The sequence below is a fragment of the Chlorocebus sabaeus genome, chromosome 7, assembly GCF_047675955.1.
Source record: "Chlorocebus sabaeus isolate Y175 chromosome 7, mChlSab1.0.hap1, whole genome shotgun sequence".
Lineage (NCBI taxonomy): Eukaryota > Metazoa > Chordata > Mammalia > Primates > Cercopithecidae > Chlorocebus > Chlorocebus sabaeus.
Window position 1 is genome coordinate 31,710,880 of NC_132910.1, and position 15,679 is coordinate 31,726,558.

Below are 15,679 nucleotides of genomic sequence, written 5' to 3' on the forward strand. Positions count from 1 at the left end.
TGGGGTCCTTACCAGAATACAATGCCCTGTGTTCTGAGAAAGTGTCCTGTCAATAAACTCTGACTTATTTTGTCTTATTTCTGCTTTCTCTGACCTAGAATCCCCAGAATCTAGCCCAATGAGTCCCTTTAGTCTTGTTGGTACAAGTCCTAGGTCTTGCCGTATATTTGGGATAATATTCCTTTTTTTCTTATCAGACCTACCATGTCCCTGTGACTTGACCATATTATCGGCCTGGTGGCCAGAAGTGTAACTCTGATAAGGAAACTGGGGATATCTCCTGAGGCACACACCTGCTTTTATGTGGGAGAAAGGCCTCTATTTTCTTCTTACATTGCTGCTGCTGGTGGTGGGGGTTTGCTAGCTCTTATTGAAGAGCAGTGGGCTCCTTCTTTAGGCTCAGAAGATTTAGAGACCTGAGAAGGTCAAATTTTTCAAAGACATCTACTCAATTGTCCCTATCTCATGTTTCAGGAGCTGAGATTTTCCTAATCAGAGCTCTGATTTTGGTGTAACATACTTGCCCCCGCTGAACATTTGACTGCCTTTGGAACTTAGTCACTGTGACTGTCAAATCCTGGTTTGATCTTCATCTTATTCTGCTTGCCCACTGAATGAAATGAGGGCTTCTTTGTAATCTGGCAAATAGTCTCTGTGCCTCTTGAGACTTTGAATGCCTGAAATATCCTATTGGCTAGGGAATTACCCTTCAGTGGCATGGCATCCCAGCTTAAAGCATATGAATCTTTTATATGTTTGCATATAACTTTGTCCTGGGCCTGTTTGCATATGACTTAACTGCGGGATGTGGCCAGGGATGTGGACCTCATTACATCTTATTTGGCTTGCCCACTTCATGAAATGAGGGCTTCCTTGTAAGCTAGTAAAGAGACTCTGGCAAATTCAGTGCTAGAGTGGCTCCAAGAAACCTGGAACAAGCAATGGCCCACACCAAGTGCAGTTCAAAGGCCTAAATTGCAGAGAGAGACTTTTGAGGAAGAGATTAAAAGACTCAGGAAAATGGCAATGCTGGAAGGTACATATTGTGTGAAACCAGAATACTCACCAGAGGATCATGGTCCATAGAAGAACTCAAAGGATACCCAGTAATTAAGGCCATTAACTTTTGCATTATTAACCTATAGGGCATCAATGCAATTAACAACTACTTCCATTGTTCATATATTCATTACTCTCACACACATTTTGAATGCCTGAAACATCCTATTGGCTAGGGCATTCCCCGTCAATGGAATGGCATCCTAGCTTACTACATCTGAATCTTTTAACAACTGGACCACACCTTGAGTTGGGCCTATCTGCACATGACTTCGCTCCAGGGATGTGGCTGGGGATGTGAACCTCATTACCAGAGAACTCATGGTGAGTGATACAATCCTCAAGCCTCATCTTGCTGTTTCAGGCTGATCCACATGCAATCTGTGACAGACTAGCCTCTCTGAAATAAAGGTAAGAATTCAAAATGTTAATTGAGAAGCATTAAACATAAAAGGAAAAATGTGGAGGCAAGGTTGAACAAGGGCAGCTTTTAGACCTTAATGCCCATGGGCAAAGTCTCTTTCAAACTAATGAAGGGAACGCAAAGCAAAGATTGCCTGCTAGAGGGGCTCCACATTTGGTGGAAATGGTTAGGTTCTTGAACCTCCAGTTTCCTCAGTGCTTTGTGTGAGCTACCCAGAAAACAATATGTCATGAGCTCAATTGCTGAGGCTGACAAAGAAAGAATTAAGAACCAGAAGGTGTCAGCTGACTCGACTACTCCTAGCTAGGTTGCACATCCGTTATTTTTTATAATTCATTTTTGAAAGTTAGATGTATTGATTTTTAAAGTGCTTAATTCAATGAGTTCTGACAAATGTATACAGTAGTGTATACAGTAATATCACTCTCACCACGATCAGGATAACATTTTCATTACCGCAAAAAGTTTCCTCATGCCTGTTTGCATTTACTGTATTCTTTGTAGCCCATGACAAACCAGCCATATGATTTCTGTCCCTATAGTTTTGCCTTTTTTTTAGAATGTCATATGAATGCAATCATAAATTATGTTGTCTTTTTCTCACTAATCATAAAGCTTTTGAGGCTTTTCTATATGGTTGCACGAATGATAAGTTTGCTTTTTTTATTGAGTAATATTGCATTTTCTAGTTGGATAGTAGTTTGTATACTTATCTGTTTTCCAGTTGATGGATAATTGGGTTATTTCTAGTTTTTTCCAAATAAACTTCCCATAAATATTTTACAAAGGTCTTTTTAAGGAAATATATTTTCATATATCTTAAGTATATACCCAGGAATATGATTACGGATTCATGTGGCAGCTGCATGTTTAATTTTATAAGATACTGTTAAATTGTTTGTAAAGTGTCTGTATCAGTTTACTCTCTCCTTAGCAAGGTATTAGAGTGCCAGTGGTCCGCTTCTTTAAGAACACATGGTATTGACAGTTAAAAAAAATTTAGCCAGTATAGCAGGTGTATTTCCCTAATGACTAATGATGCTAAACATCTTTTTTCTTCTTTTTTGTTGAGATGGAGTTTCACTGTTTTCACCCAGGTGACAATGCAATGGCATGATTTCGGCTCACTGCAACCTCTGCTTCCCAGGTTCAAATGATCCTCCTGCCTCAACCTCCTGAGTAGCTGGAATTACAGGTGCCCGCCACCACACCTGACTAATTTTTGTATTTTTAGTAGATACGGGGTTTAACCACGTTGGCCAGCCTGGTCTTGAACTCCTGACCTCAGGGGATACACCCGCCTCGGCCTCCCAAAGTGAGCATCTTTTTATGTGCTTATTTTCCACCCATATCTCTTCTTTGGTGAAATGTTTTATTGATTTTAAGTGTTCTTTATATATTCCAGTTACAACTTTTTCATCAGATATGAATCTTGCAAATATTTTTTCAACATCTGTACCTTGTCTTTTTATTTAATAGTGTCTTTTGTGTGGCACTATTCACAATAGCAAAGACTTGGAACCAACCCAAATGTCCATCAATGATAGACTGGATTAAGAAAATGTGGCACATATAAACTGTGGAATACTCTGCAGCCATAAAAAAGGATGAGTTCATGTCATTTATAGGGACATGGATGCAGCTGGAAGTCATCATTCTGAGCAAACTGTCACAAGGACTGGAAACCAAACACCACATATTCTCACTCATAGGTGGGAATTGAACAATGAGAACACTTGGACACAGGATGGGGAACTTCACATACCGGGGCCTGTCATGGGGTGGAGGGAGCGGGGGGTATAGCATTAGGAGATATACCTAATGTAAATGATGAGTTAATGGGTGGGGCACACCAACATGGCAGATGTATACATATGTAACAAACCTGCACATTGTGCACATGTGCCCTAGAACTTAAAGTTAATTTTAAAAAAGTGTGTTTTGAAGAGTGGATTTAAATTTTGATAAACCCCAGTTTATCAGTTTTTCTTTATGATTCATGCATGTGTGTATTTCTGCATGTCCTGTTTAAGAATTATTTGAATTTCTAGTTACAGGTATCTTTCCTATATTTTCTCTTAAAACTTTAGAGTTCTAGGTTTCACATTTAAGTTTACATTAATAATTTACTTTAAACTAATTTTGTAAATTTTGTTAGGTAAGGGTCAAGGCTTTTTATTTTCTAATTTAAATATCCAATTGTTTCAGCACTATTTATTGAAAAGATGACTCTTTTTCTATTGAATTTTTTAGGTACTTTTGTTGAAAATTCTTTGACTGTATATGTACCTGTCTATTTTTTGTGGATTTCTATTCTATTCCACTGATTTATATGTCTATCTTTATGCCAACATCACATTGCCTTTAAGTTTTAAAATCAGGTAACGTGAGTTCTCAAACTTTTTTTTATTAATTGCTTAAAATTCTGGTTCCTTTGCTTTTCCGTTTGAAGTTTAGAATCACCTAAATTTGTAGAAATCAACTGGTTGATTCCTACAACTAAGCCTGCTAGGATTTTGCTAAAACAGGTATCAATTTAGAGAGAATTACATCTTAACATATTGAGTCTTCTGATCTATGAATGCTATAAATCTCTTCATTTATTTTTGTTTTATTTATTGCTATCATCAATGTTTTGTAGCTGTATTGATCCGTTTTCATGCTGCTAACAAAGACATACTTGAGACTGGGAAGAAAAAGAGGTTTAATTGGACTTACAGTTTCACATGTCTGGGGAGGCCTCAGAATTATGTTGGGAGATGAAAGGCACTTCTCACATGGCAGTGGCAAGACAATACTGAGGAAGAAGCAAAAGTGGAAACCCGTGATAAACCCAACAGATCTCATGAGACTTACTCACTATCACAAGAATAGCATGATTCAATCACGTCCCGTGGGGTCCCTCCCACAACACCTGGGAATTCTGGGAGATACAATTCAAGTTGAGATTTGGGTGGGGGCACAGCCAAACCATATCAGTAGCTTTCAGTATCTTGTAAATATTTTGTTATATCTGTCTCTAGAAATTTCATTTTTTAATGCTCTTGTAAATAGAATTTTTAAAAGTCACTTTCTAATTGATTATTGATAGTATATAGAAATAAAATAGATTTTTCTCTGTTAACCTTGCATCATGCAACTTTCTTAAACTTATCAGTTCTACTAGCTACTTTTTGTGTGATTTTGTATGCAGAAGATCATAAATTAAAACTTTTATTTCTCTATATCTAATTTGTATACTTTTACTATTATTATTTATTTTTCATTCTTTAATGCACTGCATAAAACCTCCAAGATAATGTATAATAGAAGTAGAGAAGGGGATATTATTGTTTTTTTCTCAATTTTAAGAAGAAGAAGGCATTCCCATTATTAAATATGTTAGCTCTAGTGGGTTATTTTTTGTAGATACTCTTTATCAGTTTGAGGATGTCTCCTACTAGTCCTAGTTTACCAAGAGCATTTGACATAAATGGATGTTAAATTTTGTCAGATGATATTTTTCTGTTTATTGAAATAATCTTATGGTTTTTCAGGTTCTTTACTTTCAGTTTGTTGATAAAGTGATTTACATTGATTGATTTTTCAAAGGTTTAACCAATCTTGCATTCCTAGGAGAAACTCAGTTTGCTCATGTTGTGTATGTAATGTTGGATTAAGTTTGCTACTATTTTGTTGAGAATTTTTACATCCACTTAATTAAGTAATTAATATTTTGATGTTCTGGTTATTTTTTTCATTCATTTTATGTATTTGTCTTTAGTCTTTTTGTAAGGCCTTTTCTGATTTTGTTTCAGGGTAATTCTGACTTCAGAAATAATTTAGGATGTTTTACTTGCTCTTCTAACTTTTTGGTAATTTGTAGAGTTGATATTATTTCTTCCTTAATTGACTGGTAGAGTTCACTAGTGAAGCCTTCTACCACTGGAGTTTTCTTTGAGAGAAGGATGATAACTACAAACTCTATTTTTAAAATAGATAATAGGGAAAATCAGGTTCTTTCTTTCTTTCTAAATATGTTTGTAGTTTGTATTGTTCAAGGTATTTGTTCATTTCACCTAATCAATCTATAGGCATAAAGTCATTCTTAATCTCCTGTTATCATTTTAATATATGTAGTAAAATCTGTAGGGATATTCATTTTTTATCCCTGATATTACTAGGTCATTTTTAATCTAACTATCAGTTTTAATGATCTTTTTAAAGAACCAGCTTTTTAACATGAATTGTTTTCTCTACTATTTTGTTGTTTTCTATTTTATTGATTTCTGCTCTTATTTTTATTATTTCTTCCTAGTTGCATTGTGATTAATTTGTTTTTGTTTTCTAGTGCTTTAATGTAGAATATTAGTTTATTGATTTTAAACTATTATTCTGCTATATAAACTTGAAATTCTGTATGTTTTCCTCTATGCACTGATTTAGTTGGATTTCACAAATTTTGATGTTTGGTGTTTGTTTATATTTTCATTTGTATGTTTATTTTAATTTTCACTCAATTCAAAAGACTATAATTTCCTTTATAACTCTTGAAGTATGTTGTTTAACTTCTAAATGTTAGAAAATTTTTCAAAACGTCATTTTGATATTAATTTGTAGTTAAATTCTATTATGGAAGGAGAGTGTTTTATATTCCTTATGATTTAATTCTTTTTACATTTATTGACATTTACTTTATCTCCCAGTATATAGTCTATCTTAGTTGATGTTACAGGTTCACTTGAATGTGTATTCCGTCTTGTAGGTGTATTTTTAGAATTGCTGTTCTGTTTTCAGAATAGCAATTAAGCCAAGTTGCTTGATTGTGTTGTTCAGGCCTTCTGTATCCTTACTGATTTCCTGTCTACTTATTCTAGCTATTACTTAGAGATGAATGTCATTATGTCCAACTATAATTATAGGTTTATCTGTATCTTTTAAATTATTATCTTTTTGATTTGTGTATTTTGATATTCTGATGTTAGATACATATACTTAATGATTTTTTATTTCTTCTTGAAATAAAATTGAGCTATATCATTGTTCAATATCATCTTCACTGTTGGCAAGATTTTTCTGATATTTATGTAGACACTCAAGCTTTCTTTTAAACAGTATTTGCATGATATTTTTTCCATCCTAGCCTCTTTGAGCCTAAAATAAATTTACAAAGCTTAAAATAAATTTACAGAGAAAACTATATAGACAAAATCCAATATTGGTGACAGCTTGCTAGTGATTAAAGAGCAAATAAAATTACATTTAAAAAAATTTTGACCATTTTCTTCAGAATATTATTTAGATTCTCAATTTTTTTTTTTTTTTTGGTAATGGAGTCTCGCTCTGTTGCACAGACTGGAGTGCAGTGGCATGATCTTGGCTCACTGCAACCTCCACCTCCTGGGTTCAAATGATTCTTGTGCCTCAGCCTCCCGAATAGCTGGGGTTACAGAAGCATGCCATCACACCTGGCTAATTTTTTGTATTTTTAATAGAGACAAAGTTTCACCATGTTGGCCAGGCTGGTCTCAAATTGCTGACCTCAGGTGATCCACCCACCTTGGTCTCCCAAAGTGCTGGGATTACAGGTGTGAGCCACCATGCCTGGCCTCATTTTTGTTCTTACTTTAGCTATCTGCTCAAATTTTATTTATGCATTCAGTAATCATCTACAATCTCTTTGTAAGCAAAAAGTTCTCTTCTAAGATTTTGTTCCGCTTTACTTAGCCTCTGCTACTGCTTTTAATGAGAGTTTATGCATTTCTTAAAATGTTCCCTTTCTTTGACCTTTATTACTTCGTAGCCTCTTATTTGTCTTCTAGATGTTTTAATATCTAGTATAATTGTTTTACCATTTCCTTTTCTCTCACTAATTTGGATCTCTCCCAAATGACATTTCTCTCATTTACACCTCTTTTATATTCCACTACGTTAATATGTCACACACTTTTATGTCTTCTATTAACTTCGGTCAGATGTTCAAGCATGTCTGTTCTTCTGGGCTTTTAGCTCCATATCTACTTCTTATTGTTATTTTTTGTCAAACCAATACAAAATGCCTTTTAAAATAGCTCATTATTTTTCTTTCACTGAATTCTACTTCCCATGCCAAAATGCCATTTTTATTATGATAATACAATCTTTTGACCCTATAGATTTTATATTTTAGAGTATCTTCAAAATCTCCTTGATGAAAAATTCTAATTGGTAATGAAAAATGGACTCTTGCTGATTCTTTTATTTATAATCACTCTTAATATATACATTTTTAAAATTATTCTTATAAATTGCTAATCGAGTCAAACCAATTGACTTGTTTTGTTGCAATGCCTTACCTGGTTGTTCAGTCTAAACATTTCATAGTTCTTTATGATCTGCTGCCCGATTATGCTTCTGGGAAATCGTTTCAAAACATTTCCTTCCTCCTGTTCCTTTTTCCTTCTTCTGTCTTCCTTTCTTCTATCAGCTATCTATAGTCTGCATTCCTACAGAAGAATTTGAGGCAATTGACAAGGGAAATGTGTATATCTTATAACAAAAAGATTTTAAAAGATGGACAGAAAGAAAAGGTTGAAGAAATGGAGTGAAGCTGAGGTTGAGGCTAGTGTTCAAAATGTATGCCAGATTTAAAAGAGAAAAATAAGCTAGCCACATGGAACAGATTGAAACTGGACTGGTTCATCACCCCATATTCAAAAATCGCCTCAAGATGGATTAAAGGCTTAAATGTAAAACCAAAAACTATAAAAACTCTGGAAGACAACCTGGGAAACACCATTCTGGATATAGAAATGGGCAAATATTTCATGATGAAGAAAGCAATTGCAATGAAAGCAAAACTGCTTGTCAGTCAGAAACAATTGCAATGAGAGCAAAAACTGACAAATGAGACCTAATTAACTACAGTGTTTCTGCATAACAAAGAAACTATCAATAGAGTAAGCAGACGATCTACAGATTTGGAGAATATTTTTGAAAACTATGCATCTGACAAAGGTCTACTATCCAGTATCTATAAGGAACTTAAACAAATTTACAAGGAAGAAACAATCCCATTAAAAAGTGGGCAAAGGACATGAACAGACACTTTACAAAAGAAGACATACATGCAGCCAACAAGGATATGAAAAAATGCTTGTATCACTAATCCTTAGAGAAATGCAAATCAAAACCACAAATGAGAATATCTCACATAAGTCAGAATGGCTATTACTAAAACGACAAAAAATAACAGGGTGTGGAGAAAAGGGAACACTTATACACTGTTGGGGGGACTGCAAATTAGTTCAACCATTGTGGAAAGCCTCGTGGCAATTCCTCAACAAGCCAAAAACAGAACTACCATCTGACCCAGCAACCCCATTACTGGGTTTATATTTATATTCCCAAAGGAATATAAATCATTTTATCATAAAAGCACTTGCACATGTATGTTCACTGCAGCACTATTCACAATTGTGAAAATATAGAATCAACTTAAATGCCCATCAATGACAAACTAGATAAAGAAAATGTGGTACATATACATCACAGAATACTATGCAGCCATAAAAATAATTGGATTATATTCTTTGCAGGGACATAAATGGATATGGAGGGCATTATCATTAGCAAACTAATGCAGCAATAGAAAACCAAATATTGTATGTTCTCACTTATAAGTGGGAGCTAAATAATCAGAACACACAGACACAAAGAGGGGAATGACAGACACTAGGGCCTACTTGAGGGTAGAGGGTGGGAGGAGGAAGAGGAACAACAACAACAAAATAGCTATTGGATACTAAGCTTAGTACCTGGGTGACAGAATAATCTGTATATTAAAACCCCGTGATATAAGTTTACTTATGGAACAAACCTACCTGTGTACCCCAGAATATAAAATAAAAGTTTAAGAATAAAAAAAGAAAGAGAAATATTTATATCACATAATTCAGTATCCACCCAGAACAAGAAAGTCATTGAGCAGGTGAAGCACAGATATTTCTGACTGTAACATCTAAGATTAATTTTTCTTTCAAGGAATCGTATAGTGAGAACCTAGCATGACAGAGTGAATCATAATTCCCATCAACATTTTAATAGATAATAAAATACCAAGTTTTACGAAAAAAGAGCAACTCTATTTTGACCTGTAGAATCAATAATAAATTTTATAATGTTTGATTGTAATAGTCTTGACATTATCACAATAGTCTTGGATTACCTTCCTTGCTGTTTAAGAAAAAAGCAGCTTTCCTCTTAAAGACCCTATCAAATTTTCTAATTGTATTTATCAAAATGTATCTTTCATTATTATTTGTTAAGCAACTATATTAAACAATTGTCTTAAGTTGACATTAGCCATAAGAGACACTGCTGTTTGTGCTTTTGTTCATTCAAATGGTTTTATCTGTTTTTTATTTTCTTGTTGTTGTTGTTACCTTTCCCTCATTAGAATTTCAGAAGACACTGATTTTCAAGAATTAATATTGTCCTTGTGCTGTTTTCGATGTCCACTTGATTGGGCTCTGATGAGACATTCAATATAACATGGTAGAAGATCTTAGCAAGGTTTCTATAATATAATTAGTTACAAGGCTTAAGACACCATTGAATATGCTTGGCTTTTACTTTCATTCAAAATGTTTTACCTAGATAGGACTCATTCTTCCTCCCAGGATTGTTTTCATTTTTTACATCTTCCTTTAGCCATTCCTTACAATCTCCTGCTGTCCCTACAAATGCACACAAATACATCAAAGATGTGAATCTGTTCTACTACCGAATTGCTCATATTTTCTACTAACCAGAGGATCAGAACTTTTAACTGATATAATGTAAAGGATGATTGGTAGGCATAGGGACATATATTTTTATTTTTTCTGGTAAGGACTATGCTGAGAATTAAAAACAAAATTATTTAGTAGTTTCTATATTACTCATAAATATTTTGAATAATGTTGCTATTAGGAAGCCAATCTTGAGTTTATGAAGAGTCTGGCATTAAGTTAGTAATGTTTCACTTGTAATTTTTGAATGAAACTGTCAAGTTATATCATTGACGTAAAGAACTTATTTTGTCTACATTGTTAACTACTTGTGATCTCCTGGGAGCTGGGGTAAGCTAGAAAGAAATAGACTTGCTGTAGTATCTATTTCAGAGAATGAGAGGAAAAACACCTATCTAATGATCAAATAGGACAAAGAGTTTCATGCATGACTTAGGAGAGGTAAATTGAAGGAAGGAAGGAAATTGTTCAGAAAAATTAGTACATGAACCAAGAATTTTGAAGGATTCATTGTATTTGTTTCAGGAAGCAAAGTTGATATCTACTCCCCCTTCCCACTCCCTTTTTAGTTTAAGCACCTTAGAAACATAGAGTTGAGTAAATGTGCTCCTCATTCTATAGCATTATTACCCTGAGTCCCTGCTGGATTCTTTTTTAATTAAATTTTATTTTAAAATGTTTTCCCTCTTTATCCCCCTTTTATTTATTTATTTAAATCAACACATGAAAAATTATATATATATTTGTATGTATTTAATTTGCTTACATTCGTTTGAAAAATTATATATATTTAGGGTATAAAAAGTGATGTTTTGATATACGTATAGATTGTGGAATGATTAACTCAAGCTATTACATACCCATCATCTCACATCCCTATTATTGTTTATGATGAGAACAATTAATATCCACTCTTTCAGCAATTTTTGAGTATACTACACTTCATTATTAATGAAGCCGCCATGCTGTGCCATACATCTTGAGAACTTATTTCTTCTGTGTGACTGAAACTTTGTATCCTTGACCAATATCTCATTCCCCATCCCTCTCCAATCTCTGGCAACCACTTTCATCTCCATTTCCAATTACGTTTCTTTTTATCCACATATAACTACTCCAGAATATTTATTTTCTTTTGTTTTATTGTTTTCATACATTTATTTAAACATGTGCTTTTCTAGAAAAAAATTGTGATTACATTTATACAGAAATATGAATTACACTACATATTCTTTCTCTCTCTCTCTCTCTCTCTTTCGACAACAACATTTATTGAGTAAGACCCTGGCACATTTCATCAAACTGGATCCCAGGACAACCCTATGAGGTAGTAGTATTGTAAGTCCCATGGTACAGATAAGGAACACGGGGCTCAGAGAGGTGAAGTGACTTGCCCAAAGTCACACAGCAAGTGCTTGACAACTCTTGGATTTGAAGCCAGATCTGTCTCATAGCTAGCCGTGACACTTGAGTGCCTCCTAAAAACCTACATCACAGAGCTGTTGGAGGTCACAGAGCTGTTGGAGGACGCTGTGGAGAACTGTCTGAAAAGTTTCAACAGATAAACTCTGAAGAGTTTATGGCAGACCTTCTGAAGAGCAGCTGACTGGAGCCCACCCAGAGGCAGCGTGGGCAGGACTGCCCTGTCTTCTCTTCCAGGGGTCCAAATACCAGCCTAGACCAGCAGGATGCTGGGCTGCTGAGGCTTCAGCCATTTCTCTGTTGCCATGGCTCTGCCCAGGAACCCTGGGTGGCCCTGCCCCTGACACCAGAATGTTGCAGGACTTTCCAGCAGAAGAGGGGACACAGGAAGGCGGCCATGGGCCAAAGTTTATGAATGACATTCAGAAGGATTTCTGCCAGTGACTCGGTGGCTCGCTTCCACTGGGAAGGATCTCCAGTCTGCCCCCAGGGAACCTGGACCCAAACATGAGCATCAGGCCTGCCCCGGAAATGGACACCCCAGGTCCCTCACTCTGAGGCCTGGATGTAGACGGGCACAGCGAGCATGGCACATGGGCCCTTGGTCCTGGCCTGCAGCTCCACCAGAGCCAGGTTGGAGCCCAGCCCCTGAGCGTGTCCAGGTACCACCAGCTCAGGTTCAGCACCCACCACACCACCCACGACAATGGACAGCACTGCGTCCGGCTCTGCAAAGGGCGGCTTGCCTGGGACCCCCTCGGGCAGCAGGCCAGCCCCTGCGTCCTTCAGCTCCTCCAGTCCCAGCGGGTCAGGCAAGGGGGTCACCACCTTGCGCCCACCACTGCCGCCACTGCGCGGGGCTGCCCTCCTCTGGGGGGCGGGTGGGGCGCCGGGTTTGCAGGTCCTTGTCCTTTTGGTGGCTGAGACGACAGCGGCGATCTTTGAGGTATTTGTGGTGGAAAAAGCCCTTGGCGCAGCCAGCCCAGCGGAACTTGTAGTTGCCGGTGTGGGCGCGCTGGTGCTCGGCGAGGTGGGCACAGCGGCTGAAGGACTTGCTGCACAGGGCACATTTGTGGAGCTTCATGCCGGATTGGGAGAGGGTGTGGGCCTTCAGCTTGTCCGGCCAGTTGAACTCCTTACCGCAGCCTGTGTGCGTCGATAAAGGGTATTTGCATTTCTTGAAAGGCTGGTCCATCAACATGTGTCTCTTCAGTTTGTCCTTGCGGTTGAATGCAGACTCGCACACTGAGCATTTGTAGGGCTTCTCGCCTGAGTGGATGTGAGCGTACAGTCTGAGGTAATGCTCCTGCCGGGAGGACTTCTTGCACACCTGGCACTTGAACCTGCCCCTGCTGCCGTGGGTGGGCAGATGACGCCTCAGGTAGCGTTCACAAGGAAACACCTTCTAGCAGTGTAGGCAGGGGAAGTTGTGGGTGGCGATCTGCAGGTGATGCTCCAGGGCCTCTGTGGTGGGTATTTGATGATACATTTGACACACTTGTCGATGGCACTGTCCCTCTTGGGGCTGTGCTGTGGCAGGAGGCTGTGGGAGTACTGGTGCACGCCCAGGTGGTACAACGAGGAGAAGTCCTTGTCGCAGAGGTGTCAGGGGTAACTCAGCTCCTCCTGGTGGCTCTTGATGTGCTCCAGAAATGTATCGAACTTTGGGAAACAGCTTTTGACCACACATTTGTACACCTGCTTGTTCCTATGCTGGGTCATGTGAGACTTGAGCTGGAGATAGGTGCTGAACTTGCTGGGGCAGAACTGGCACAACATGCTTGGGTTGTGAACACTACATGCTTGGGTTCCGGCTTGGCCCCCTCGCCCTTGCCGGCTGTGGACAAGGCCTGGGGCTGTGGCGCGCTCGGCAGGGGCTGGCCCAACCCTGTGTTTTCCTCATCCTCCTGCCTACTGAGGTTCAGGGCCAAGACCTGTAGGGTCACAGAGTTTCCAGACATGGTGCCACCACTGTGTCCTGGAGGCCATACCTTGTGGGTCTGCATGTGTTTCCTAACATTAGACTTCTGGGCAAAGGCACGGCCACATGCAATTCATGGAAAGGGCGTCTCATGGGTGTGGCTTCAGATGTGCTGCTGCAGGTTGAAGTTTTTGATGAATGACTTGTCACAGTATGGGCACTTGAGTTTCTGAGCCTTTGGCTTCCCTGCAGCTTCCGGGAGTCCCCTGGCACCTTTAGCCCATGGGGTCTTCAGTATTGGTGGAGAGTCAAAGGTGACCACAGTGCCCCCGGTGGCACTGGTCATGGGGCAGCAGGGTTTGGTCCTTTGGGTTTGAATCCCTGTTTGCCAGGGCTGTACACTGCAGGGGTGTGGTATACTAGAGCCTCCACACACTGGTTTGGCACCTCCAGGGGTGGGTAGGTCTGCATCCCCAGCGCCTGGATCTCCACCGTTCCACTCCCAGCCAGGGGTGCAGTAGCACTGTACACCTTCACCGCACCATTCCTATCAGGATTGGGATGTGCAGGGGGGCCCAGGCCCTGGGGTAGAGGTAGCAAGGGCTGAGCTGGTGGCGGTGGGGGCAGTGGTGGAGGAGGCAGAGGAGGGGGTGGAGGCTGGGTGAGGTAGCTGGGCACAGAATGTATGTTCAGGCTGCTCTGCACAGGTCGGGGGCCCTAGGGCATAGGCTGGTCCAGGGATGTGAAGGTTGAAATGACAAACTTGTGTTTGTGTATGTTTAACATGGAAAGTTTCTTTTTATATGCTCTTTAATAAGACAGATGATCTTACCATTTCTTTCTTCTTTATCAAATGTTGAAAGATATTTAAGAAATTTCTAATATGAAATCCTCCTTTTATGCCTGGGACAAGCTCAACTGGATCATTTATTATCTTTATTATTCACTGCTGGCTTGGGTTAGATAATAATTTATCTGGATTCTCTTTTGGATTTTCTACCCAGTATTATCTGTTAATCATTCCTATCTAGTATTGCAATAATGAACAATTTTTCTCTTTAGAGCTTCACTTTCTGATCACCCTACAACCCAACTTATTCCATCTCCGGGTTTGAGTTAGTCTTTCATAAGTCCCATGTTAAGAGTCTAAGGATTTATTAAAACACACTCCAGTATCACAGTTCTGATCCTGCACCTGGGAAACTAAAAATTAAGGCAATTCCCAGCTGTTGAACATTGTAGTCCAAGCAAGAGCCCTGTGCTTAGAGTGGCCAAAGACCAGAGCAGAAATTGAATGGCATTTGAGGAGTGAATAACAAATTGAATATATTTTGTTTTAGTTGCATCAGGGCAACAGGGATAAGTAGAGTGATAACTCTTTAGCCGAAATGTTTATTTGAGGACAAAGGCTTGATTCTGTCACCGAGAAAACAAAATAACTGAATGACTCATATTCTGATACCACATTGGCTGAGTTCATTAGAGGTGTTACTTTGTGCCTTTATTGCTTAACTGATAATAAAAATAGCTAACCTTATTGAGCACATTCAAATATTCAGGCAGTACTAAAATCCTTTTATAAGCATTTACTTATTTAATTCTTTAAACACATTTCATGGATGTTGAATTTGAGGCACAGAAGGTTAAGAAAGTGCCTAAAGTCTTTCAATTAGCATGTAGTAGAGCTGGAATTGAAATTGAAGCATAGTGTCTCCAGAGCCTGTGGTGGTTTCCAGTTTAATAATTGACAACCAGAGTGATTTTTCCAGATTTATTAACAGATTTATTGAGGTATAATTGACAACAATTATACATATTTATGGTATGCAATGTGATGTTTTCAAATACATATACATTAGGAAATGATTATTATAATCAAGCTTATTAACATTTCCATCACAATACCTTTATTTTGTGATGAGAATATTTAAGGTCTTAGCAAATTTCAAGTATACAATATGGTGTTATTAACTCTAGTTGCTATTCCATACATTGTATCTCCAGAACTTACTCATTCTAGATTACTGAAACTGTATACCCTTTGACTGACATCTCCCAATTTCCCCTATCCCCCAACCCCCTGGCAACCATCTGTTCTCTGCT

General features: G+C 38.2%; 1 protein-coding gene and 1 pseudogene across 2 annotated transcripts in view; one reads left to right on the forward strand and one right to left on the reverse strand.

Moving 5' to 3' along the window:
• Positions 1 to 15,679, forward strand: part of CFAP299 (cilia and flagella associated protein 299) — a 666,082-nt gene that overhangs the window by 35,648 nt on the left and 614,755 nt on the right. The window lies entirely within an intron of this gene.
• Positions 12,076 to 14,362, reverse strand: LOC119620976 (zinc finger protein 341 pseudogene; annotated as a pseudogene).